This window comes from Phyllobates terribilis, unplaced genomic scaffold (genome assembly GCF_046119375.1).
Source record: "Phyllobates terribilis strain yellow unplaced genomic scaffold, ASM4611937v1 Scaffold_5__5_contigs__length_657084704, whole genome shotgun sequence".
NCBI classification, from domain to species: Eukaryota; Metazoa; Chordata; class Amphibia; order Anura; family Dendrobatidae; genus Phyllobates; species Phyllobates terribilis.
Window position 1 is genome coordinate 386028382 of NW_027362765.1, and position 27603 is coordinate 386055984.

The window sequence follows — 27603 nt, forward strand, 5'->3', positions numbered from 1 at the left end:
TAGGTGTTGACCAAATGCTCATTCAGCTCTCGGCTACGTCTTCTGACCTGTCTTGGATGGGCGAGCATTTCACTGTGGAGAGGGAAACAACAGAGGGGTCTACTATGGGAGCAAAGTATCGAGCATGTGAATGCAGCATGCCGATCCTCCATCCCTGTGATATCTGCCGTGATGGGATGTCATTGGACATCCTGGTAATCTGTAGGACCCTCCATGTACCATTTATAATATTGACCCCCTCAGGCATCAGTGCCCGGTAACAATTGATACCTCTGCATCTCAAAAAGCTACACCCTAGCCCATAAATACTTGCCAATTATGCAGCTTTTGCTTCGACAGTCTTGAGAACTGGACTGCAGTGATGTTGGTCTTAGCAAAACTATCCTGAAGGGTGGGTGTTTGGAGGCATTCAAGGGTATGTGATGGTTTTCCAAGAGGTGGGACTTAAATATCCCGAATTTTAAGTTAATTTTGACATGTAATGTGTATGGTAAGTTTAAGACTTGGTTCTCATTTGGTATTTTCTTTTTTCTCGTTGATCTTCTTGGTGACCATAATTGGTGGCAACGCCTTTTGTGAAACTTTCCACTGCGTGTAACATCTCCATGGACTCTACAATGGCCCTTGGAGACATGAAAACTGATATTATTTACAGTTGTAATTCTATAGGCTATGAGGTATCATTAGTAGAGATGATCAAGAATCAAAGTCCAGCAGACATGTTGGTAGTCCGTGGTGAGAACCCTGTGAACCTTCTCATACCTGCCGGCATCATAACAATGATGTCACCCTGGGTCTAATAGTCAGAAGAGGTGCATTACGGCTGGTCGAAAAAGGTTCTGTGGTATCTAGTATGGCGGCCACGGGATATTGACATGGCCGCTGGACCAGGATCATGTGAATCTTTTTGATTATTATCTCTAACACTAGTATTAGGTTTTAGGATTTGATATGTATTGTATAAGAGACAGGAGTCTATAGTCCCATTTATTCCATTAATTTACATGGCCGTATAATAGCTCCAAACAAGTTCCAAGCTCAAAGCTAGAAGTCAGTGTGGACCAAAACCTATGACCTGCAAGTGCTTCAGATTTCATATGGAAACAAACGGGGGTTCTAATATTTCATATAAAGATATAACAAAAAGTGAAATATTCAATCAGATTCTGATTAGCTTAATTAAGAATTGATCCAGGATTTCGTGCTATGGTAGGGCAGTACATGGAGAGCCTACAGTCAGGGCCATGATGGGAGATAGTGGGTGAAGGGGACAACGAAGGGTACCACTAATAAGGGGCACAATTTATAGAATTTACCAACTTTTTGTAAAACCAGGTAGGGAATTAAGAGACTTTACTTTAAATAACAAAAGTAATTGGTAGTAATTGGTTTTCAAAGTTGACACATGACCAATGGTGGTGAGGAGCATTCTGAAACTTCAGCCTTGGCCCTAAGAGAGTTTGTCTTACCTCTGCCTATGACTCCAGGGTATAAAACCATACTGACTCCTTATGTTCACCATGCACATAAAAGACAGCCAAACCCATAGATTTTGGTGGAAACGCCCAACTATCTAATATGTATAGGGGCCTCCTGAAGAATAGGGCTGTTTAAGGTCAAATGCCCAAACCTCATGTTTTCCCTGGAGATAAACTACTGCCAGAGGTGTCTGGTAGCCACTTACTATCCTTCTCTATTGAAAACACATGAAAGCTCAGAAAGTTGAGTTTATAATATATGTGTATGGGGGAATCAGGAGAACTGTCAGCAAAATGAGCACAGGTCTGACAGCAGCCAAGGTGTACAGATGCTTGTAGGCAAATTTGATCAACAGCTATATTCCCCAACATCACCAATAAATATGCATGCCAGGGCATCCCTGAGCCACTCTCACCCCACTCCAGAGATTTACCAGACTTCTGGTGGTCTAGATAATCCAAGGTCTGCCACACTGAGTAACTGATAATCCCAGGTCTGCTATACTGAGTAACTGATAATCCCAGGTCTGCCACACTGAGAAACTGATAATCCCAGGTCTGCTATACTGAGTAACTGATAATCCCAGGTCTGCTATACTGAGTAATTGATAATCCAAGGTCTGCCACACTGAGTAACTGATAATCCCGGGTCTGCCACACTGAGTAACTGATAATCCCAGGTCTGCCACACTGAGTAACTGATAATCCCAGGTCTGCCACACTGAGTAATTGATAATCCCAGGTCTGCCATACTGAGTAATTGATAATCCCAGGTCCGCCATAATGAGTAATTAATAATCCCAGGTCTGCCATACGGAGTAACTGATAATCCCAGGTCTGCCTTACTGAGTAATTGATAATCCAAAATCTGCCACACTGAGTAACTGATAATCCCAGGTCTGCCATACTGAGTAATTGATAATCCCAGGTCTGCCATACTGAGTAACTGATAATCCCAGATCTGCCACACTGAGTAATTGATAATCCCAGATCTGCCACACTGAGTAATTGATAATCCCAGGTCTGCCACACTGAGTAATTGATAATTCGAGGTCTGCCACACTGAGTAACTGATAATCCCAGGTCTGCCATACTGAGTAATTAATAATCCCAGGTCTGACATACTGAGTAACTGATAATCCCAGGTCTGCTATACTGAGTAATTAATAATCCCAGGTCTGCCATACTGAGTAATTGATAATCCCAGATCTGCCACACTGAGTAATTGATAATCCCAGGTCTGCCACACTGTGTAATTGATAATCCCAGGTCTGCCACACCGAGTAATTGATAATTCGAGGTCTGCCACACTGAGTAATTGATAATTCGAGGTCTGCCACACTGAGTAACTGATAATCCCAGGTCTGCCATACTGAGTAATTAATAATCCCAGGTCTGACATACTGAGTAACTGATAATCCCAGGTCTGCTATACTGAGTAATTAATAATCCCAGGTCTGCCATACTGAGTAATTGATAATCCCAGATCTGCCACACTGAGTAATTGATAATCCCAGGTCTGCCACACTGTGTAATTGATAATCCCAGGTCTGCCACACCGAGTAATTGATAATTCGAGGTCTGCCACACTGAGTAATTGATAATTCGAGGTCTGCCACACTGAGTAATTGATAATTCGAGGTCTGCCTTACTGAGTAATTGATAATTCGAGGTCTGCCATACTGAGTAATTGATAATTCGAGGTCTGCCACACTGAGTAATTGATAATTCGAGGTCTGCCATACTGAGTAATTGATAATTCGAGGTCTGCCATACTGAGTAATTGATAATCCAGGGTCTGCAATACTGAGTAACTATGGTCTTGTGTGTAACAAGCAGATTTGCTGCCTATATAGAAGGAGAAGGGAAGATCAGCATGCAAGTGCAAGAAATGCTGCACATGGATGACCACCTCACATCGATGCACACAACAGAAACCGGTCCTAAAGATAGGGGGCGCCATTTCAGAATTGTAAAGGTTATAGCTAGAGATGAGCGAACCCGAACTTAAAAGTTCAGAGTTCGTACCGGACAGTTAGTGTCCGGCGCTAAATGCCGAACTCGGACCTCTCCCGGAAGTTCGTTGCAAAGTTCGGAGTTCTGGGGGAAGTCCATTGCAGAGAGAGAGAGACAGAGAGAATATTTTTGCAGATCCAAAGTTCGGGTCTCCATTGTTTTCAATGGGGTTCGAGTTCAGGTTCAAGCTCGGATACAGTTCTGGTACCCGAACCGACCTTTCGACTAAAGTTCGGGTCGGGTACCAGTACCCGAGCTTCCACGAATCTGATCATCCCTAGTTATAGCTATTAAACCATGCACAATTTTTACTTAGTTTATCAGTATCCTGTGCTTCTAATCTACTGTGGCAGATAATTTTAAATGCTGGAAGGCTCCTTTAAGACATAATTTCTGCGCCCTGAAAAGATATGTGAACAGTTTATCTGAATGTTTTTGAAAAACATTGTGAATAGAACATGGAGAACTCCAATGATACATCCAGATTCAGTATCCAAACATCGGAGTCACAGCATTGTTTCCCTCCCTGTTTAGTCATCGCACATATTCACATGGACAAGGTTACTTCCTTTATTCCATTGCTAAATGTCTTGTGCAAGGATTTGACCTTTCAGACTAAATATTTTTTCTACACTTGGATAAATATTATATTTATTTTTTGTAATATTATAGGGTCACTGGGCTAAAAGGGATGAGGTTTATTTAAATAGTTATAATTAATCAGTATCGCTACAGTGTAGCCCTGGCCTTATGCATGTTTTTGATTTCTATGCAATGAATATTGATAGCCAGAAAAAGAAGGGGGGGGGTATGTAGTGGGCACCACAAAAAAATAGGATGTCAGTGAAAAAAGTGGTACTGCAATAAGGTGTGCAAAAAAGCAATGTAACAATGTAACAAAAGAAAGGAATATTATTTTGGAATATTGATAGCCCTTGCAAAATGCTCAGTGGTGATCACAACTTCTCCATTTCTCCATCGCTCCATTCCCTTTCTATCATTACAAACTTTTTGCAGTTGTAAACTATAGATAGGATGGCCTAAATAAAGACCAGGACATCCTTTGTTAGAGCAGCACAGAGTCCATGACGTCCAGCAGAAGCAGGTTCACTACTGGGGTCTATCAAATATTAGATGAAAGAGGGTTCTCGGGTGAAAACAAGTATCTATAAGATAGGTGATCAGTCACTTAGTGATCAGTGGGGGTCCGACTGCTGGGACCTGCACCGATCGGTGCAATGGAGAACTTTTATACCCATTTCAAGATGAAGCGACAAGCCGGATGCCTGAGTGCTATTCCATTCATTCTCTATGGGGCTGCCTTAAAAAGCAGAACACAAACCTCAGCAGCAACATAGGGAATTACTGGAACCATGGTTGACCCAGTGCGCTGTCGCTTCATTCTAATGAGAATAAATGTTCCCTGTTCTACGATCAATGCATGTCCCAGCAAATGGACCGCCGCCAATTAATAGTTAAATTAATAACTTGTTTTCAATGGAGAAGCCCTTTAAGAGATTATCTAGACCAGGATTCACTGGCATTGAGCTAATCTTTGTAGAACATCAGTGATTATTCCTGAAGGGAGCTGCAGGTTGACGAGTATTTTTCATGCAATCCATAAATAAGTCTTCTAGGACAGGAGCAGGTTTATGCAGAAGTAATTGGTTCTAGAAGAAGGTCCTGAGCTGTGGTGACACCCATCTGGGACCCCATATGACCTGAACGATGGTTGTCCTCCAACATAATTCCACTGTAACCTCCAGTCCAACACTGACAACTAAAACATTGAGTATTGGGGAATCTATAGATGCAGCACTCTGTAAATGACCTGAATATTTTCGGTATCAGCATAAAGTCATAATTATTACGTAATTGCGTCAATGACTATTGACTCATCCCTATGTTACGCCTGGGGCACAAAAATATTAGTCTTGTATAGAAAACATATGAAGAACAATAGTTTCTCCACCTATCACGAGTATTGCAACATGTTGTGCCCCAGATCCTAAGAGCGAGTATTCACTCAGCTGAGAGCGCAGATCACCGAGACGCCACCCAGAGCACTGCTTCCATCAGGAGAGGGAACAAGTTAAGTAACATCTTATTAAAGGTTGGGTTCACTTTAGGTTTGGATATTAATTTAGATGTAATAATTATCCAGACTGCTGTTATAGGGGGCTCCGGACTACACACCCAGACTGCTCTTATAGGGGGGCTCTAGACTACACATCTAGACTGCTGTTATAGGGGGCTCCAGACTACACATCCAGACTGCTCTTATAGGGGGGCTCTAGACTACACATCTAGACTGCTGATATAGGGGGCTCCGGACTACACACCCAGACTGCTCTTATAGGGGGGCTCTAGACTACACATCTAGACTGCTGTTATAGGGGGCTCCAGACTACACATCCAGACTGCTCTTATAGGGGGGCTCTAGACTACACATCTAGACTGCTGTTATAGGGGGCTCCGGCCTACACACCCAGACTGCTCTTATAGGGGGGCTCTAGACTACACATCTAGACTGCTGTTATAGGGGGCTCCAGACTACACATCCAGACTGCTGTTATAGGGGGGCTCTAGACTACACATCTAGACTGCTGTTATAGGGGGCTCTGGACTACACACCCAGACTGCTCTTATAGGGGGGCTCTAGACTACACATCTAGACTGCTGTTATAGGGGGCTCCAGACTACACATCCAGACTGCTCTTATAGGGGGGCTCTAGACTACACATCTAGACTGCTGTTATAGGGGGCTCCGGCCTACACACCCAGACTGCTCTTATAGGGGGGCTCTAGACTACACATCTAGACTGCTGTTATAGGGGGCTCCAGACTACACATCCAGACTGCTGTTATAGGGGGGCTCTAGACTACACATCTAGACTGCTGTTATAGGGGGCTCTGGACTACACACCCAGACTGCTCTTATAGGGGGGCTCTAGACTACACATCCAGACTGCTGTTATAGGGGGCTCCAGACTACACATCCAGACTGCTCTTATAGGGGGGCTCTAGACCACATCTAGACTGCTGTTATAGGGGGCTCCAGACTACACATCCAGACTGCTATTATAGGGGGCTCCAGACTACACATCCAGACTGCTGTTATAGGGGGCTACAGACTACACATCCAGACTGCTGTTATAGGGGGGGCTCCAGACTACACATCCTGACTGCTGTTATAGGGGGCTCCAGACTACACATCCAGACTGCTATTATAGGGGTCTTCAGACTACACATCCTGACTGCTGTTATAGGGGGCTCTGGACTACACACCCAGACTGCTCTTATAGGGGGGCTCTAGACTACACATGCAGACTGCTGTTATAGGGGGCTCCAGACTACACATCCAGACTGCTGTTATAGGGGGCTCCAGACTACACATCCAGACTGCTATTATAGGGGGCTCCAGACTACACATCTAGACTGCTGATATAGGGGGCTCCAGGCTACACATCCAGACTGCTATTATAGGGGGCTCCAGACTACACATACAGACTGCTGTTATAGGGGGCTCCAGACTATACATCCAGACTGCTGTTATAGGGGGCTCCGGACTACACACCCAGACTGCTCTTATAGGGGGGCTCCAGACTACACATCCAGACTGCTGTTATAGGGGGCTCCAGACTACACATCCAGACTGCTCTTATAGGGGGGCTCTAGACTACACATCTAGACTGCTGTTATAGGGGGCTCCAGACTACACATCCAGACTGCTATTATAGGGGTCTCCAGACTACACACCCAGACTGCTGTTATAGGGGGGCTCTAGACTACACATCCAGACTGCTGTTATAGGGGGCTCCAGACTACACATCCAGACTGCTATTATAGGGGTCTCCAGACTACACATCCAGACTGCTGTTATAGGGGGCTCCGGACTACACCCCCAGACTGCAGTTATAGGGGGGCTCTAGACTACACATCCAGACTGCTGTTATAGGGGGCTCCAGACTATACATCCAGACTGCTCTTATAGGGGGGCTCTAGACTACACATCCAGACTGCTGTTATAGGGGGCTCCAGACTACACATCCAGACTGCTGTTATAGGGGGCTCCGGACTACACACCCAGACTGCTCTTATAGGGGGGCTCTAGACTACACATCTTGGCTGCTGTTATAGGGGGCTCCAGACTACACATCCAGACTGCTGTTATAGGGGGCTCTGGACTACACACCCAGACTGCTCTTATAGGGGGGCTCTAGACTACACATATAGGCTGCTGTTATAGGGGGCTCCAGACTACACATCCAGACTGCTATTATAGGGGTCTCCAGACTACACATCCAGACTGCTGTTATAGGGGGCTCTGGACTACACCCCCAGACTGCTGTTATAGGGGGGCTCTAGACTACACATCCAGACTGCTGTTATAGGGGGCTGCAGACTATACATCCAGACTGCTCTTATAGGGGGGCTCTAGACTACACATCCAGACTGCTGTTATAGGGGGCTCCAGACTACACATCCAGACTGCTGTTATAGGGGGCTCCGGACTACACACCCAGACTGCTCTTATAGGGGGGCTCTAGACTACACATCTTGGCTGCTGTTATAGGGGGCTCCAGACTACACATCCAGACTGCTGTTATAGGGGGCTCCGGACTACACACCCAGACTGCTCTTATAGGGGGGCTCTAGACTACACATCTAGGCTGCTGTTATAGGGGGCTCCAGACTACACATCCAGACTGCTGTTATAGGGGGCTCCGGACTACACATCCAGACTGCTGTTATAGGGGGCTCCGGACTACACACCCAGACTGCTCTTATAGGGGGGCTCTAGACTACACATCTAGGCTGCTGTTATAGGGGGCTCCAGACTACACATCCAGACTGCTGTTATAGGGGGCTCCGGACTACACACGCAGACTGCTCTTATAGGGGGGCTCTAGACTACACATCTAGGCTGCTGTTATAGGGGGCTCCAGACTACACATCCAGACTGCTGTTATAGGGGCCTCCAGACTACACATCCAGACTTCTATTATAGGAGGCTCCAGACTACACATCCAGACTGCCATTATAGAGGTCTCCAGACTACACATCCAGACTGCTGATATAGGGGGGCTCCAGACTACACATCCAGACTGCCATTATAGGGGTCTCCAGACTACACATCCAGACTGCTGTTATAGGGGGGCTCTAGACTACACATCCAGATTGCTGTTATGGGGGGCTCCAGACTATACATCCAGACTGCTCTTATAGGGGGGCTCTAGACTACACATCCAGACTGCTGTTATAGGGGGCTCCAGACTACACATCCAGACTGCTGTTATAGGGGGCTCCAGACTACACATCCAGACTGCTGTTATAGGGGGCTCCGGACTACACACCCAGACTGCTCTTATAGGGGGGCTCTAGACTACACATCTAGGCTGCTGTTATAGGGGGCTCCAGACTACACATCCAGACTGCTGTTATAGGGGGCTCTGGACTACACATCCAGACTGCTGTTATAGGGGGCTCCGGACTACACACCCAGACTGCTCTTATAGGGGGGCTCTAGACTACACATCTAGGCTGCTGTTATAGGGGGCTCCAGACTACACATCCAGACTGCTGTTATAGGGGGCTCCGGACTACACACGCAGACTGCTCTTATAGGGGGGCTCTAGACTACACATCTAGGCTGCTGTTATAGGGGGCTCCAGACTACACATCCAGACTGCTGTTATAGGGGCCTCCAGACTACACATCCAGACTGCTATTATAGGGGGCCCCAGACTACACATCCAGACTGCCATTATAGGGGTCTCCAGACTACACATCCAGACTGCTGATATAGGGGGGCTCCAGACTACACATCCAGACTGCCATTATAGGGGTCTCCAGACTACACATCCAGACTGCTGTTATAGGGGCTCCGGACTACACACCCAGACTGCTCTTATAGGGGGGCTCTAGACTACACATCCAGACTGCTGTTATAGGGGGCTCCAGACTACACATCTAGACTGCTGTTATAGGGGGCTCCAGACTACACATCCAGACTGCTGTTATAGGGGACTCCAGACTACACATCTAGACTGCTGTTATAGGGGGGCTCCAGACTACACATCCAGACTGCTATTATAGGGGGCTCCAGACTACACATGCAGACTGCTGTTATAGGGGGGGCTCCAGACTACACATCCAGACTGCTGTTATAGGAGGGGCTCCAGACTACACATCCAGACTGCTGTTATAGGGGGCTCCAGACTACACATCCAGACTGCTATTATAGGGGGCTCCAGACTACACATCCAGACTGCTGTTATAGGGGTCTCCAGACTACACATCCAGACTGCTGTTATAGGGGGCTCCGGACTACATACCCAGACTGCTCTTATAGGGGGGCTCTAGACTACACATCTAGACTGCTGTTATAGGGGGCTCCAGACTACACATCCAGTCTGCTGTTATAGGGGGCTCCAGACTACACATCCAGACTGCTATTATAGGGGGCTCCAGACTACACATCCAGACTGATATTCTAGGGGTCTCCAGACTACACATCCAGACTGCTGATATAGGGGGGCTCCAGACTAAACATCCAGACTGCTATTATAGGGGGCTCCAGACTACACATCCAGACTGCTGTTATAGGGGTCTCCAGACTACACATCCAGACTGCTGTTATAGGGGGCTCCAGACTACACATCCAGACTGCTGTTATAGGGGGCTCCGGACTACATACCCAGACTGCTCTTATAGGGGGGCTCTAGACTACACATCTAGACTGCTGTTATAGGGGGCTCCAGACTACACATCCAGTCTGCTGTTATAGGGGGCTCCAGACTACACATCCAGACTGCTATTATAGGGGGCTCCAGACTACACATCCAGACTGATATTCTAGGGCTCTCCAGACTACACATCCAGACTGCTGATATAGGGGGGCTCCAGACTAAACATCCAGACTGATATTATAGGGGGCTCCAGACTACACATCCAGACTGCTGTTATAGGGGGCTCCAGACTACACATCCAGACTGCTGTTATAGGGGGCTCCAGACTACACATCCAGACTGCTGTTATAGGGGGCTCCAGACTACACATCCAGACTGCTATTATAGGGGGCTCCAGACTACTCATCCAGACTGCTGTTATAGGGGGCTCCAGACTATACATTCAGACTGCTTTTATAGGGGGCTTCGGACTACACATCCAGACTGCTGTTATAGGGGGCTCCGGACTTCACATCCAGACTGCTGTTAAAGGGGGCTCCAGACTACAAATCCTGACTGCTGTTATAGGGGGCTCCAGACTATACATCCAGACTGCTATTATAGGGGGCTCCAGACTATACATCCAGACTGCCATTATAGGGGGCTCCAGACTATACATCCAGACTGCTATTAAAGGGGGCTCCAGACTATACATCCAGTCTACTATTATAGGGGGCTCCAGACTACACATCGAGACTGCTGTTATAGGGGGGCTCCAGACTACACATCCAGACTGCTGTTATAGGGGGGCTCCCGACTACACATCCAGACTGCTATTATAGGGGGCTCCAGACTACACATCCAGACTGCTGTTATAGGGGGGGCTCCAGACTACACATCCAGACTGCTGTTATAGGGGGCTCCAGACTACACATCCAGACTGCTATTATAGGGGGCTCCAGACTACACATCCAGACTGCTGTTATAGGGGTCTCCAGACTACACATCCAGACTGCTGTTATAGGGGGCTCCGGACTACATACCCAGACTGCTCTTATAGGGGGGCTCTAGACTACACATCTAGACTGCTGTTATAGGGGGCTCCAGACTACACATCCAGACTGCTGTTATGGGGGCTCCAGACTACACATCCAGACTGCTATTATAGGGGGCTCCAGACTACACATCCAGACTGCTATTCTAGGGGTCTCCAGACTACACATCCAGACTGCTGATATAGGGGGGCTCCAGACTAAACATCCAGACTGATATTATAGGGGGCTCCAGACTACACATCCAGACTGCTGTTATAGGGGGCTCCAGACTACACATCCAGACTGCTGATATAGGGGGCTCCAGACTATACATTCAGACTGCTGTTATATTGGGCTCCAGACTACACATCCAGACTGCTGTTATAGGGGGCTCCAGACTACACATCCAGACTGCTGTTATAGGGGGCTCCAGACTACACATCCAGACTGCTGTTATAGGGGGCTCCAGACTACACATCCAGACTGCTATTATAGGGGGGCTCCAGACTACTCATCCAGACTGCTGTTATAGGGGGCTCCGGACTACACATCCAGACTGCTGTTATAGGGGGCTCCGGACTTCACATCCAGACTGCTGTTAAAGGGGGCTCCAGACTACAAATCCAGACTGCTGTTATAGGGGGCTCCAGACTATACATCCAGACTGCTACTATAGGGGGCTCCAGACTATACATCCAGACTGCCATTATAGGGGGCTCCAGACTATACATCCAGACTGCTATTAAAGGGGGCTCCAGACTATACATCCAGACTGCTATTATAGGGGGCTCCAGACTACACATCGAGACTGCTGTTATAGGGGGGCTCCAGACTACACATCCAGACTGCTGTTATAGGGGGGCTCCCGACTACACATCCAGACTGCTATTATAGGGGGCTCCAGACTATACATCCAGACTGCCATTATAGGGGGCTCCAGACTACACATCCAGACTGCTGTTATAGGGGGCTCCAGACTATACATCCAGACTGCTATTATAGGGGGCTCCGGACTATACATCCAGACTGCCGTTATAGGGGGCTCCGGACTACACATCCAGACTGCCGTTATAGGGGGCTCCAGACTACACATCCAGACTGCTATTATAGGGGGCTCCGGACTACACATCCAGACTGCTGTTATAGGGGGGCTCCAGACTACACATCCAGACTGCTGTTATAGGGGGGCTCCAGACTACACATCCAGACTGCTATTATAGGGGGCTCCAGACTACACATCCAGACTGCTGTTACAGGGGGGCTCCAGACTACACATCCAGACTGCTATTATAGGGGGCTCCGGACTACACATCCAGACTGCTGTTACAGGGGGGCTCCAGACTACACATCCAGACTGCTGTTATAGGGGGCTCCGGACTACACATCCAGATTGCTGTTACAGGGGGGCTCCAGACTACAGATTCAGACTGCTGTTATAGGGGGATCCAGACTACACATCCAGACTGCTGTTATAGGGGGGCTCCGGACTACACATCCAGACTGCTGTTACAGGGAGGCTCCAGACTACACATCCAGACTGCTGTTATAGGGGGATCCAGACTACACATCCAGACTGCTGTTATAGGGGGCTTCAGACTACACATCCAGACTGCTGTTATAGGGGGCTCCAGACTATACTTCCAGACTGCTGTTATAGGGGGCTCCGGACTACACATCCAGACTGCTGTTATAGGGGGCTCTGGACTACACATCCAGACTGCTATTATAGGGGGCTCCAGAGTATACATCCAGACTGCTATTATAGGGGGCTCCAGACTACACATCCAGACTGCTATTATAGGGGGTTCCGGACTACACATCCAGACTGCTGTTGTAGGGGGGCTCCAGACTACACATCCAGACTGCTGTTATAGGGGGGCTCCAGACTACACATCCAGACTGCTATTATAGGGGGCTCCAGACTACACATCCAGACTGCTGTTATAGGGGACTCCAGACTACACATCCAGACTGCTATTATATGGGGCTCCAAACTACACATCCAGACTGCTGTTATACGGGGCTCCAGACTATACATCCAGACTGCCATTATAGGGGGCTCCGGACTACACATCCAGACTGCTGTTATAGGGGGCTCCAGACTACACATCCAGACTGCTATTACAGGGGGCTCCGGACTACACATCTAGACTGCTGTTATAGGGGGGCTCCAGACTACACATCCAGACTGCTGTTATAGGGGGGCTCCAGACTACACATACAGACTGCTATTATAGGGGGCTCCAGACTACACATCCAGACTGCTATTATAGGGGGCTCCAGACTACACATCCAGACTGCTGTTATAGGGGGCTCCAAACTATACATCCAGACTGCTGTTATAGGGGGCTCCGGACTACACATCCACACTGCTGTTATAGGGGGCTCCAGACTACACATCCAGACTGCTATTATAGGGGGCTCCAGACTATACATCCAGACTGCTGTTATAGGGGGCTCTGGACTACACATTCAGACTACTGATAGAGGGGGCTCCTGACTACACATCCAGACTGCTGTTATAGAGGGCTCCGGACTACACATCCATAATGCTTTTATAGGGGGCTCCAGACTACACTTCCAGACTGCTGTTATAGAGGGCTCCAGACTACACATCCATAATGCTTTTATAGGGGGCTCCAGACTACACTTCCAGACTGCTGTTATAGGGGGCTCCAGACTACACATCCAGACTACTATTATAGGGGGCTCCAGGCTATACATACAGGCTGCTGTTATAGGGGGGCTCCAGACTACACCTCCAGACTGCTGTTATAGGGGGCTCCAGACTACACTTCCAATCTGCTGTTATAGGGGGGCTCCAGAGTACAGCTCCAAACTGCTGTTATAGGGGGGCTCCAGACTACACATCCAGACTGCTATTATAGGGGGCTCCGGACTACACATCCAGACTGCTGTTATAGGGGGGCTCCAGACTACACATCCAGACTGCTGTTATAGGGGGGCTCCAGACTACACATCCAGACTGCTATTATAGGGGGCTCCAGACTACACATCCAGACTGCTGTTATAGGGGGCTCCGGACTACACATCCAGACTGCTGTTACAGGGGGGCTCCAGACTACAGATCCAGACTGCTGTTATAGGGGGATCCAGACTACACATCCAGACTGCTGTTATAGGGGGGCTCCGGACTACACATCCAGACTGCTGTTACAGGGGGGCTCCAGACTACACATCCAGACTGCTATTAAAGGGGGCTCCGGACTACACATCCAGACTGCTGTTATAGGGGGCTCCAGACTATACTTCCAGACTGCTGTTATAGGGGGCTCCGGACTACACATCCAGACTGCTGTTATAGGGGGCTCTGGACTACACATCCAGACTGCTGTTATAGGGGGCTTCAGACTATACATCCAGACTGCTGATATAGGGGGGCTCCAGACTACACATCCAGACTGCTGTTATAGGGGGATCCAGACTACACATCCAGACTGCTGTTATAGGGGGCTTCAGACTACACATCCAGACTGCTGTTATAGGGGGCTCCAGACTATACTTCCAGACTGCTGTTATAGGGGGCTCCGGACTACACATCCAGACTGCTGTTATAGGGGGCTCTGGACTACACATCCAGACTGCTATTATAGGGGGCTCCAGACTATACATCCAGACTGCTATTATAGGGGGCTCTAGACTACACATCCAGACTGCTATTATAGGGGGTTCCGGACTACACATCCAGACTGCTGTTGTAGGGGGGCTCCAGACTACACATCCAGACTGCTATTACAGGGGGCTCCGGACTACACATCTAGACTGCTGTTATAGGGGGGCTCCAGACTACACATCCAGACTGCTGTTATAGGGGGGCTCCAGACTACACATACAGACTGCTATTATAGGGGGCTCCAGACTACACATCCAGACTGCTATTATAGGGGGCTCCAGACTACACATCCAGACTGCTGTTATAGGGGGCTCCAAACTATACATCCAGACTGCTGTTATAGGGGGCTCCGGACTACACATCCACACTGCTGTTATAGGGGGCTCCAGACTACACATCCAGACTGCTATTATAGGGGGCTCCAGACTATACATCCAGACTGCTGTTATAGGGGGCTCTGGACTACACATCCAGACTACTGATAGAGGGGGCTCCTGACTACACATCCAGACTGCTGTTATAGAGGGCTCCGGACTACACATCCATAATGCTTTTATAGGGGGCTCCAGACTACACTTCCAGACTGCTGTTATAGAGGGCTCCAGACTACACATCCATAATGCTTTTTTAGGGGGCTCCAGACTATACATACAGGCTGCTGTTATAGGGAGGCTCCAGACTACACCTCCAGACTGCTGTTATAGGGGGCTCCAGACTACACTTCCAAACTGCTGTTATAGGGGGGCTCCAGAGTACAGCTCCAAACTGCTGTTATAGGGGGGCTCCAGACTACACTTCCAGACTGCTGTTATAGGGGGCTCCAGACTACACATCCAGATTGCTGTTATAGGGGGGCTACAGACTACACATCCAGACTGCTGTTATAGGGGGCTCCAGACTACACATCCAGATTGCTGTTATAGGACGGCTCCAGATTACACATCCAGACTGCTGTTACAGGGGGCTCCAGGCTACACATCCAGATTGCTGTTATAGGGGGCTCCAGACTACACATCCAGACTGCTGTTATAGGGGGGCTCCAGACTACACATCCAGATTGCTGTTATAGGGGGCTACAGACTACACATCCAGACTGCTGTTACAGGGGGCTCCAGGCTACACATCCAGATTGCTGTTATACAGTTTTATTACATTTTTTATGGGTTTAATAGAGAAAAAATATCAATAGCACCATTTTTTACACCATTTACCGATCCCCTTAAATAATCTGATCGCTGTGTTGTGTGGGTCATTACGATTACTGGGACATCAAACATGTCCGTGTTATTTGCTGATTTGTGATGTTCTTTTTTTAAAAAAACAAACAAACAGCGCATTAAAAATGACATTTGTGTAATTGTTTTTCATTATTTTTTAGTACTTTTATAGCAAGAAAAAATATCTTTTATTCTCCCTCTAGAATACAGAGACAAAAAAATACACTATTATATACAATGTATCTCTATGGCCACGGCCCCACAATCAGTATTTGGTCAGTATTCGGTCAGTATTTTTTCTCAGCAGTGGGTGATAAATGCAGAATTGGTGACTTGTTTCTATTATACCTTTTTCTCTGATTGTTCCTCTCCTGGTTTTGGCTCCCACTCCTGAGAAAAAATACTGACTGAATACTGACCAAATACTGATAGCGGGGCCGTGGCCTAAGGGGGTTAGTGACTGAAATGCAGATCAAGTATACAAAACACTTCCAGTGACATCACCAGATCTTGTGGCTCAATAGCTTTAGTTCCTGCCTGCAATTATAGAGGTTGTCGCTTCGAGTACTGGGGAAATTCCCCAAAAAAGAGAAAATTACTTTTTTTGTAATTGATTTTCATTATTTTTATTAGTATTATAGGAACAAAAATATCTGACTTTTTCTTTTCCTGTAGAATACAAATACATACATAGAAACACACTGTTATATACAGTGTATCTCTATGTATAATCTGCTTCTGGGATCACTGACTGCAATACATCTCAAGATTACGAACTTCTCCTGTGTTTATCATCGTGGGCTGTGGCTCATTGCTACATGCAAACAAGCGATAGTTGGTTTGAGTCTCCAGGAGCGCAGCTCACAAGACAAGAAGGGAATAGTTTGATTTAATTTATGCACTGAGTATAGTGATACTGCCCTGCCCCCCAAGGAGGTGGAGCTACAGAGCTATGAAGATGTTGAAGAGAGGTGAGTATTAGGCTATGTGCACACGATGCATTTTCGCAGTGGTTTTCCGGATGTGGTGTGCACATGATGTGGAAATTTCCGCTTCAGATTACCATTGTGGTAAAAACCGCATCATGACCATTGTGCGGGTGTTTCTGCCGCGAATTCGCGCCCATTAACTTGAATTGAACAGCAGCAAAACCGCAGCTATATGTGGATTTGCTGCATTTCAATTAAAGCCAATGGCTGCGAATTCGCTGCGGCAACGCGCTACGGGCAGTACCCAGGTCGGAGAGGAGGACTACAACTCCTCTCATCCGACCGCCGCTCCTGCTGATCGCTCACGTGAACTCACCTGGGACTGCTGAGGGGTGATACTAATAGCCGCGGAGGGGGCTAGTATTCATGGCCCCTTCCCTGGCTATTAATATCAGCCCACGGCTGTCTGTTTAGCCTTTTCTGGTTAGATTTTCTGGTCAATTTTTTTCTGGGGACCCCCTGTAATCTAGCCAGTAAGGGCTAAACAAACAGCTGTGAGCTGATATTAATAGCCAAGGAACATTTTTGGCATATGGCCCCTTCCCTGACTACTAATATCAGCCCTCGGCAGTCGACTTTCTCTCTGCTGGTTATAAAAATGACGCAGGAGCCCACTCCATTTTTTTTTTTTAATTTCAGGCTCTGTGCCCACGATCCAGAAATAGCAGCTCTTTGGACGCATATTTTTGCTGCGGCCAAAATGTTGCATTCTATTGAAGGCAGGTAAATCCACATATGTTCACTGAACCTTGCGTATTTACAGCATTCAATACTTTCTAGTGGTCAAATTTCTGTTGCAGAGACTGGCGACTCTGTAAGAGAATATGACATACTGCGGTCCTGAAAGACACGCCGCATGTCAGTATCCACAGATGATTTGCAGCCTCTGATGCACGAATAGTGGACATGGGATTTCTACAGATCCCATCCACTATACTGTAACATCTGGACGCTGCAGGTTTGACGGTGTATAAATACGCAGCATCAAACCTGCAACGGCTTTTGACCTTGGCCACGTACACAAACTCACACGCCGCGTGTCAATTTCTGTAGCCGGCACGCTAGTCTCCGCTGCAGATTTTGACCAATTGAAGTGTCATTATGTCATTATATTCGGAGGATTCACATGTACCGACAACAAAAGTGCGTCATTAGAACACCGTGTTTTGGATGCAACAAAAATATGCTGCTTCCAAAGCACTGCTTGTTGCTGTTCGTGGGGACGTTCATGACCAAACCTAATTAAAGTAAAGTAAAGAGTTAAATAAACACACAGACACAGAGTAAGCGCTGTATTTGAAATACAACAGACACATTCTTTAATCATTTAAATTATATACTCACCCCAGTTCGGACGGTAATCCAAGGTTTAAAGCAATGTTCCATCGAATAACTCTATTGAGCTCCAAAAAGCATTCATTGAAGTACAAAAACGCTTAAAAAAAACAACATGAAAAACCGCACTAAAAACGCGTCAAAATCGCTGCAAAAACATGGGGAAAATCCGCATGTGTTTTTCCTACCAAGGAGATGCGGAAACGCACAGCAAAATTTCTGCTTCAAAACCTGACCGTACGCACATAGCCTTAGAAGCTGGGACAAAGCCCTGTAATGCCGGGATGGTGGGACTGAGCCCTCAAGTTGGAACAGTCCCTCTGAATCTGGTACTGTTGGACGCTATGCACAACCCTGAAATAAGGGTCTCTGCCCTTACTGTCAGATTACATAGTGTTAAATATTGTCAAATGAAATTATAGATTTCCAATCTCAGGTCTGTGCTGAGTACATTGCTTCACCCTAATGGAAGGTTTTGCTGACATTACATGTGTTTTACTTAGACTCAGTGGGTGTTAATGCTAAACAGTAAGCTTAAGAATTCTATTAACGGACAGACCAGGTGACATATATTATCACATGAAACTCAGGTTGGGGGCACTCTTCTGTCTTCACTCAGAGGGTCTACATTCAGCAGCGGACATGTGCTTCTGCCGCCTACTGTAACTTGGATGGACACTCTTGGACAAGCAGCTGATAAAACTTCTACACAGAATCCAGAGAAAGATGGATGAATAAACCGCAACCAATTTAATGAACTAATTCACATATTTTATATTTTGCTGCAATGATTCCTTTTAGTGGACTATCCAATGAACCACTACATCTTTTTGTAAGTATTGTCGTGACATTTTATTTGGAGTATCGCATCTGGTAAGAAGTCTTGAATAAATAAATATATGAAATATGTATAATTAACTCATAGCAAAAACGTGCCGACAGATTCCCTTTAAACAATACATTATCAGTGTTTACTCCCGCTGATCTCAAAGTAGGTACAAGTAGTATATTACGAGCACAGCTGGTACTTATTACTGTATGTTGTATTATTACTGTCCCAAGTTAAACGTAGTGGTGCTCTTAGTGACGACAAGCCCTCTGTAAAGGACGTGCACTGGTTGTGCAAGTCCTGAGCAGTGTACATGTATGGACAGTATTTTACTGCTGCAATTAGAGGTACAAAAACCTTGCAAATTCTATGTGGTTAAGTTCACACATTGTGGATTTGTTGCGGATTTTTCCACCGCGTATCAACAGCAAAATTTATTGCCACGGATTCCACACTCAAAAATTACACATCAGGTGATAAAAATCCCCAACTCATGCTAATTTTCACATAGGAAGTTTCATTACATGCACAGAAAATCTGCACAAAATACGCCGCACATGAACGTACTCGCTTTTTTTTATTCAGATAGCAAAGAGGTTATGCAACTTCTCCAGAAATTTGGCAGACTGAATGCAACAAATGACATCCAGCAGACAGATCATCTTTCTATTCTTGCTAATACCAGATAATTTTGTGCTGCGTGTTGAGACAGGTGGCACAGAGAAGTGTCTATGTATAATGTAATGTAAGGGTGGGGAGGAGTAGATACTTCATCTTGGTTCTTTGTAGAGTTCCTAGATTCCAGCTAGGGCTATGTGCACACATTTTTTTCAAGTGAATTGTACCTGATATCCTCCTAGAAAAGCGCCACTAATGAAAACATGCACTGCAATGTAAAACGTTAAAATACGTAACATGTTCATTCTTCGTATGGCTTCATTTGGAAGTGTTACAGATCAAAGTACCGGGAAAATACGTTGGCGGCTGAGTCGTGTGCTGTTCACTTATGATCCGCAAAGTGCAGCGCCAATAGTAATGCGACATGCGTCGCTATGGAGTGGAGGAAAAGGAACCTCCAGCTTATTCATGAAGTGGCTTTTCCTAAGGCAGTCTTCGCAAAGCATTTTTCTAGCATACGTAACAAGGTGTGCCGCAAAGGATGACATTTCACAGCGCTATATGGCATTTGTGGCTCGAGATTGCCATCTACTGCCCGGTCACAAACCTGCGGAACTAACAGGAAGGGGAAGACTTTCAGGCAGGAAGAGTCTAGACAGAGCACTGGGTCACAGTTCCCTGATATAAGAGGCCAGAGCGGCAAGGCTGGAAAGGATTTGGCGCCAACCAGTGAAACGAGCAGTACATGTGTGCAAAGGGACGCTGAGGCTGAGATCCCGGAACGTGCCAAGAGGCTTGAACTAGTGTGTTCTGGTGTGCCCGTGAGCAGGGTCCAAATGACGCCGGACTTGGTACGTGAACCAGACCATGCCAGTCAAGACCTGAGGTCCAGATCTGCCCCAGGCAAGATCAGAGGATCATTCTGTGTTGGTCAAGACCCGGAACCCAGCCCTCGTTCATCTAGGCCCGCAGGTCAAGCACAGAAGATGTGGTGGAGACCCTGACCCGGGAGTGAACGTCCATAATGGTGAATCGGAGGCGCGAGTGAGCCAGGCCATTACTTCCAGCACTGACAGCTACAGAGTGCAGTCTGGGGTAGTGCAGCAGGTGGGACAGGGACCGGCCCAAGCGAGAAAGGCCAGGAGAATATTGCTTAACTTTGTCAGAAAGGCTTGCGGCTTAGTGGGAAAAAACGGAGACCACGACTAGGACCTAGAAGAGGCACGGGGAGCATTGTGATAATACGTTATATGTTTGTGGATATTATCAGCATCGGAGATTAGATAGATAATATAGAGAACTTGCTATAAGAATCTCAGTGTGCTGATGACAACATTGTATATTTCATATTGTATTTACTCTGTTTGATATATTATACCCTCCAGTTAAATCCATCCTTCCCATTCCCGAGTCAGGGGAATAAACAGTTAAGCGCCGTGCTCCCATCTGCGTGTTGCATCCCTTGACCTGTTCACACATACGTTCAGTGACACCATTGAGGCTTAGGCTATGTGCCCACGATGCAGAAAATTTCTGCTTCATTTCTGCATCTCCTTGCCCGGAAAAACGCATGCGTAATTTGACACGCGTTTTTTTGCGTGTTTTGCACATGTGGAATTGCCATGCATTTTCTAAAGCATTGTAGATGCAGCACAAATAATGGACATGCTGCAGATTTTTGAGCGCATCAAAAACGCTGCGGAAAAATCCGCAGCATGGGCATTGAAAGTGCGGAATTCCATTGGGGATCATGGGAGACAGATTACCAAGCGTTTACCAAGCGTTTACGCTGCAAAAATTCCACAGCGTAAACGCTTGAAAAACGCATCATAGGCACGGACCCTAATTCTGATACCCGCATAACAGGTTTCAGGTGTATGCTCAACTAGGTGTATACGGCTGAAAATGACGTCCGACAGAGCACACAGTGACCCTGTCTGTACCATTGCAGTTGATTTCCCCATCAGCGAACACATCCTAATCCCGTTATGCAGATTATGGGAAAAAAGCGCCGACAGAGTGACTGAACTATGCCAAAATGCTATGTGATCATTGCCTTAGAAAACCTCAGTGGTTCCGCCATTGGAATTAAGGCGCTTTGCCTTAAGGGAATGTGCACACAGAGTTTTATTGAGGCAGTCAGAAACGACAAGTTTTCTAGTGGAAACTACGTCAGGAAATATTTCTTCCTTAGGCCAAATGCATATGACTAGTGTTGAGCATTCCAATACTGAAATATCGGGTATCGACCGATATTCGCGGTATCGAAGTTCCGATACTGAGTTCCGATACTTTTAGAATATCGAATACCGGAATCGGAAGTTCCAATAATGCCTGCGCTCTGCAGTGTCTCTGAAGGATGACAAGCTGGATGGCAACGCTCAGCTGCGATCCAGCCTGTCATCAGAATGCCATCCCAGCGTGAGAGAATTCTCCTGCGCTCACGGCAAGCGCAGGAGAATTTTCCCACACTGTCAGTGACGTGCATGAGGTGAGCCGAGTTCATTGGACATGACTAGTGTTGAGCCACCCCCGTAGTGTTTGGGTTCGGTTCGGTTCGTGGAACACCGGGATGTTTGTGGAACTGTTCGTCGAACACCTTAGAACACTGTCAAACAACGTCGAACACCATTAAAACCAATGGCAGGCAAATAAAAACACATAGAAAACACCTTCAAAGGTGTCCAAAAGCTGACAAACTGCTCAGAAGGCACTCTCTTTAAAAAAGCCGGCCGGCAATTCAGCATCGGTACCCGACAATTTAGAAGAGAACGAATAGAGCATCACACATAGATTAGATAGATAGAAACATGTCAGTCACATATATAAGAAGTATAGTGACAGTGTTGGTTACTGTACTTGTCATTTAGTGTTAAAGGATTTATTAAAAAAAATAATAGTGTTTTCATGCACCGTCTCTTTAAAAAAGCCGGCCGGCAATTCAGCATCTGTACCCGACAATTTAGAATAGAAGGAATAGAGCATCACACATAGATTAGATAGATAGAAACATGTCAGTCACATATATATGAAGTACAGTGATAGTGTTGATTACTGTACTTGTCATTTAGTGTTAAAATAAAGGATTTATTAAATTTGGCGTGGGGTTCCCCGTAATTTTAGTTTCTAGCGGAGGTTAAGCAGACGGCTGGGGCAGATGTTTGAAGCCTGGGAAGGGGTAATACCCACGGAGCTTCCCAGGCTACTAATATCAGCCCCCAGCTGAATACCTAGCCTTTACTAGCTATTAAAATTACGTAGGGTCCCCCCTATTTTAATAGCTAGCAAAGGCTAGGCAGACAGCTGGGGGCTGATATTAATAGCCCAGGAAGGGTGCCATGAATATTGGCCCCCTCCCAGGCTAGAAACACCAGCCGTCAGCCGCCCCAGAAATGGCGCATCCAAACAGTTAGAAGAAGTGACATAAGATGGAACATGCGCGTATTAACGTCATTTTGACACTCGTGTGCATTTATGGGGCTCTTTTGTGACAAAAAGATTCTGCACATACAGTGGAGAAAATAAGTATTTGATACACTGACAATTTTGCAAGTTTTCCCACCTACAAAGAATGGAGAGGTCTGTAATTTTTATTGTAGGTACACTAAAATCTAAAAATAAAAAACAGATACTTATCTTCCCCATTGTAGTCTTGGGAAGTTTTTGGAGAAGTTTTTCATTTCCTGAAACAGTTTTGAAGAGTTTTCCAAAGGTTTTGGAAGAGTTTTTTCCTGAAACAGTTTTTGCTATTTTTTAATTTGGACCAGGAGCCTCTTCAAAGAAGTGAAATACGCTCTCGTTTTTGTCAACCTGAAGTGGAAGAAAAATGTTCAAAAGTTTCAACATATGAACAGTAGTAGAAATGTATAGGAAGAGTTCTTCAAGCAAGTTTTTCTGCATTTTTCAGCCATCTTTTATGAATGGTCCCATTGCAAAAGACTCCTAAAAAAACTCTTTATACACTTAAGGAATGTGCACACCATTTTTTTTTAAACATGAGAACCCACTGAGTTTTTTAAGAGGAAGACACTTCTGGAAATGTTGGCATTTTTGTTCCTGAAGCTTCTTTGGATGATTTTTTGGGTTGCTTCCTGACTGCTTTTTTCAACATTTTTGGCCATCAGAATATTTTTGTTTTTAGCGTTTCCCTGTAATTTTTGGGGCTTCTCTTTTACTGATGTTTTCTTGTGACTTTGTTTTAACTCCATTAAATAGTGAAGAAACCACTTGTGGTTTTCGTAACACAAACACTGACAAAACGATCAAAAAGATGCCTGAGCGTTTACCGGGGAATCTTTTTCGACTTCCCATTGACTTCTATAATAAAGTATAGAGCCAATGTCTGACCTGACATCAGACAAGTATATATGGTGTCAATATCTTGGATTAATAATACCAGATATACGCTCTCACGGGGTAATGAAGCACTGAATATTTATAGTATGCGCCCCCTAAATTCTTCTAGCAAATTTGTCACAATGAATAGTTTACACTGCACCCACTTTTAGTTTAACATAACTGGTTGCTGTCCAGGTTTACCTCGCCCAATTTTTTGTCTAGAGGGCATTGATATGTACATGAGCTACCACCATGTATTAGCTGCCGGAGAGCTTGGCAAATGAAGAGAACAAGGCTGATGAAGAAACTTAAATGGCACTGCGAACCTCAACATGACCAAACATGTATGACATTACCGAGCATCCAGGTGTATTGATCATTGTTACTGTCAATGTGATCATATAGTATAAGCATATGTTCACATGTAGTCTTTTAATGTATTTTTTTCTCTCCAGGGAAAAATGCAGTTTTGGCCAAAAACACATTGTCCCAATCTGGAGCAAAAACACACACCACAGCTGCAGCATGGAAAGCATCCGGGCTGTGGAGTCGGCAAGCCAAACCTCCGACTCCTCAATTTCCCTGACTCCCGACTCCACAGCGCTGCCTCACTACTGAGCGTGTACATAAAGTGCAGCACAGATTCATCTCATCCAGAAGCCGAGATCCTGAGATCAGAAACAGAACAGACATTCATAGGACATTTAACAACTTTCCCACAATTTACAGCACATCCTGCATTGTATTACTGAACCCAATGTATTATATATTTTAGGAGTCAAAGTCGGTCCATTTTATACCGACTCCACGACGCCGACTCCACAGCACTGCTTACAGAGCAGTTTCCCTCTTTCAGATGTCTACATTTGAGAAATTGCAGTGTCCAGCATTGGTGCTTATACAAAACAGCGATTAAGCTTATCAAACAATGAAGGGACACTACCAAGAGCTGATTCATGTGCGTGTTCCATACTTACCCTGAGTTACATCCTGTATTATACTCCAGAGCTGCACTCACTATTCTGCTGGTGCAGTCACTGTGTACATATATTACATTACTGATCCTGAGTTACATCCTGTATTATCCTCTAGAGCTGCACTCACTATTCTGCTGGTGGTGTCACTGTGTACATACATTACATTACTGATCCTGTACTAATCCTGAGTTACATCCTGTATTATACTCCAGAGCTGCACTCACTATTCTGCTGGTGCCGTCACTGTGTACATACATTACATTAGTGATCCTGAGTTACATCCTATATTATACTCCAGAGCTGCACTCACTATTCTGCTGGTGGAGTCACTGTGTACTTACATTACATTACTGATCCTGTACTGATCCTGAGTTACATCCTGTATTATACTCCGGAGCTGCACTAACTATTCTGCTGGTGCAGTCACTGTGTACATACATTACATTACTGATCCTGTACTGATCCTGAGTTACAGCCTGTATTATACTCCAGAGCTGCACTCACTATTCTGCTGGTGCCGTCACTGTGTACATACATTACATTACTGATCCTGTACTGATCCTGAGTTACATCCTGTATTATACTCCAGAGCTGCACTCACTATTCTGCTGGTGGAGTCACTGTGTACTAACATTACATTACTTATCCTGTACTGATCCTGAGATACATCCTGTATTATACTCCAGAGCTGCACTCACTATTCTGCTGGTGGAGTCACTGTGTACATACATTACATTACTGATCCTGTACTGATACTGAGTTACATCCTGTATTATACCCCAGAGCTGCACTCACTATTCTGCTGGTGGAGTCACTGTGTACTTACATTACATTACTTATCCTGTACTGATCCTGAGTTACATCCTGTATTATACTCCAGAGCTGCACTCACTATTCTGCTGGTGGAGTCACTGTGTACATACATTACATTACTGATCCTGTACTGATACTGAGTTACATCCTGTATTATACTACAGAGCTGCACTCACTATTCTACTGCTGCAGTCACTGTGTACATACATTACATTACCGACCCTGTACTGATCCTGAGTTACATCCTGTATTATACTCCGGAGCTGCACTCACTATTCTGCTGGTGCAGTCACTGTATACATACATTACATTACTGATCCTGTACTGATCCTGAGTTACAGCCTGTATTATACTCCAGAGCTGCACTCACTATTCTGCTGGTGGAGTCACTGTGTACTTACATTACATTACTAATCCTGTACTGATCCTGAGTTACATCATGTATTATACTCCAGAGCTGCACTCACTGTTCTGCTGGTGCAGTCACTGTGTACTTACATTACATTACTGATCCTGTACTGATCCTGAGTTACATCCTGTATTATACTCCAGAGCTGCGCTCACTATTCTGCTGGTGCAGTCACTGTGTACATACATTACATTACTGATCCTGTACTGATCCTGAGTTACAGCCTGTATTATACTCCAGAGCTGCACTCACTATTCTACTGGTGGAGTCACTGTGTACTTACATTACATTACTAATCCTGTACTGATCCTGAGTTACATCATGTATTATACTCCAGAGCTGCACTCACTGTTCTGCTGGTGCAGTCACTGTGTACTTACATTACATTACTTATCCTGTACTGATCCTGAGTTACATCCTGTATTATACTCCAGAGCTGCACTCACTATTCTACTGGTGGAGTCACTGTGTACATACATTACATTACTGATCCTGTTCTGATCCTGAGTTACATCCTGTATTATACTCCAGAGCTACACTCACTATTCTGCTGGTGCAGTCACTGTGTACATACATTACATTACTTATCCTGTACTGATCCTGAGTTACATCCTGTATTATACTCCAGAGCTGCACTCACTATTCTGCTGGTGGAGTCACTGTGTACATACATTACATTACTGATCCTGTACTGATCTGGAGTTACATCCTGTATTAGACTCCAGAGCTGCACTCACTATTCTGCTGGTGCAATCACTGTGTACATACATTACCTTACTGATCCTGTACTGATCCTGAGTTACATCCTGTATTATACTCCAGAGCTTCACTCACTATTCTGCTTGTGCAGTCACTGTGTACATACATTACATTACTTATCCTGTACTGATCATGAGTTACATCCTGTATTATACTCCAGAGCTGCACTCACTATTCTGCTGGTGCAATCAATGTGTACAAACATTACATTACTGATCCTGTACTGATCCTGAGTTACATCCTGTATTATACTCCAGAGCTGCACTCACTAATGTACTGGTAGAGTCACTGTGTACATACATTACATTACTGATCCTGTACTGATCCTGAGTTACATCCTGTATTATACTCCAGAGCTGCACTCACTATTCTGCTTGTGCAGTCACTGTGTACATACATTACATTACTGATCCTGTTCTGATCCTGAGTTACATCCTGTATTATACTCCAGAGCTACACTCACTATTCTGCTGGTGCAGTCACTGT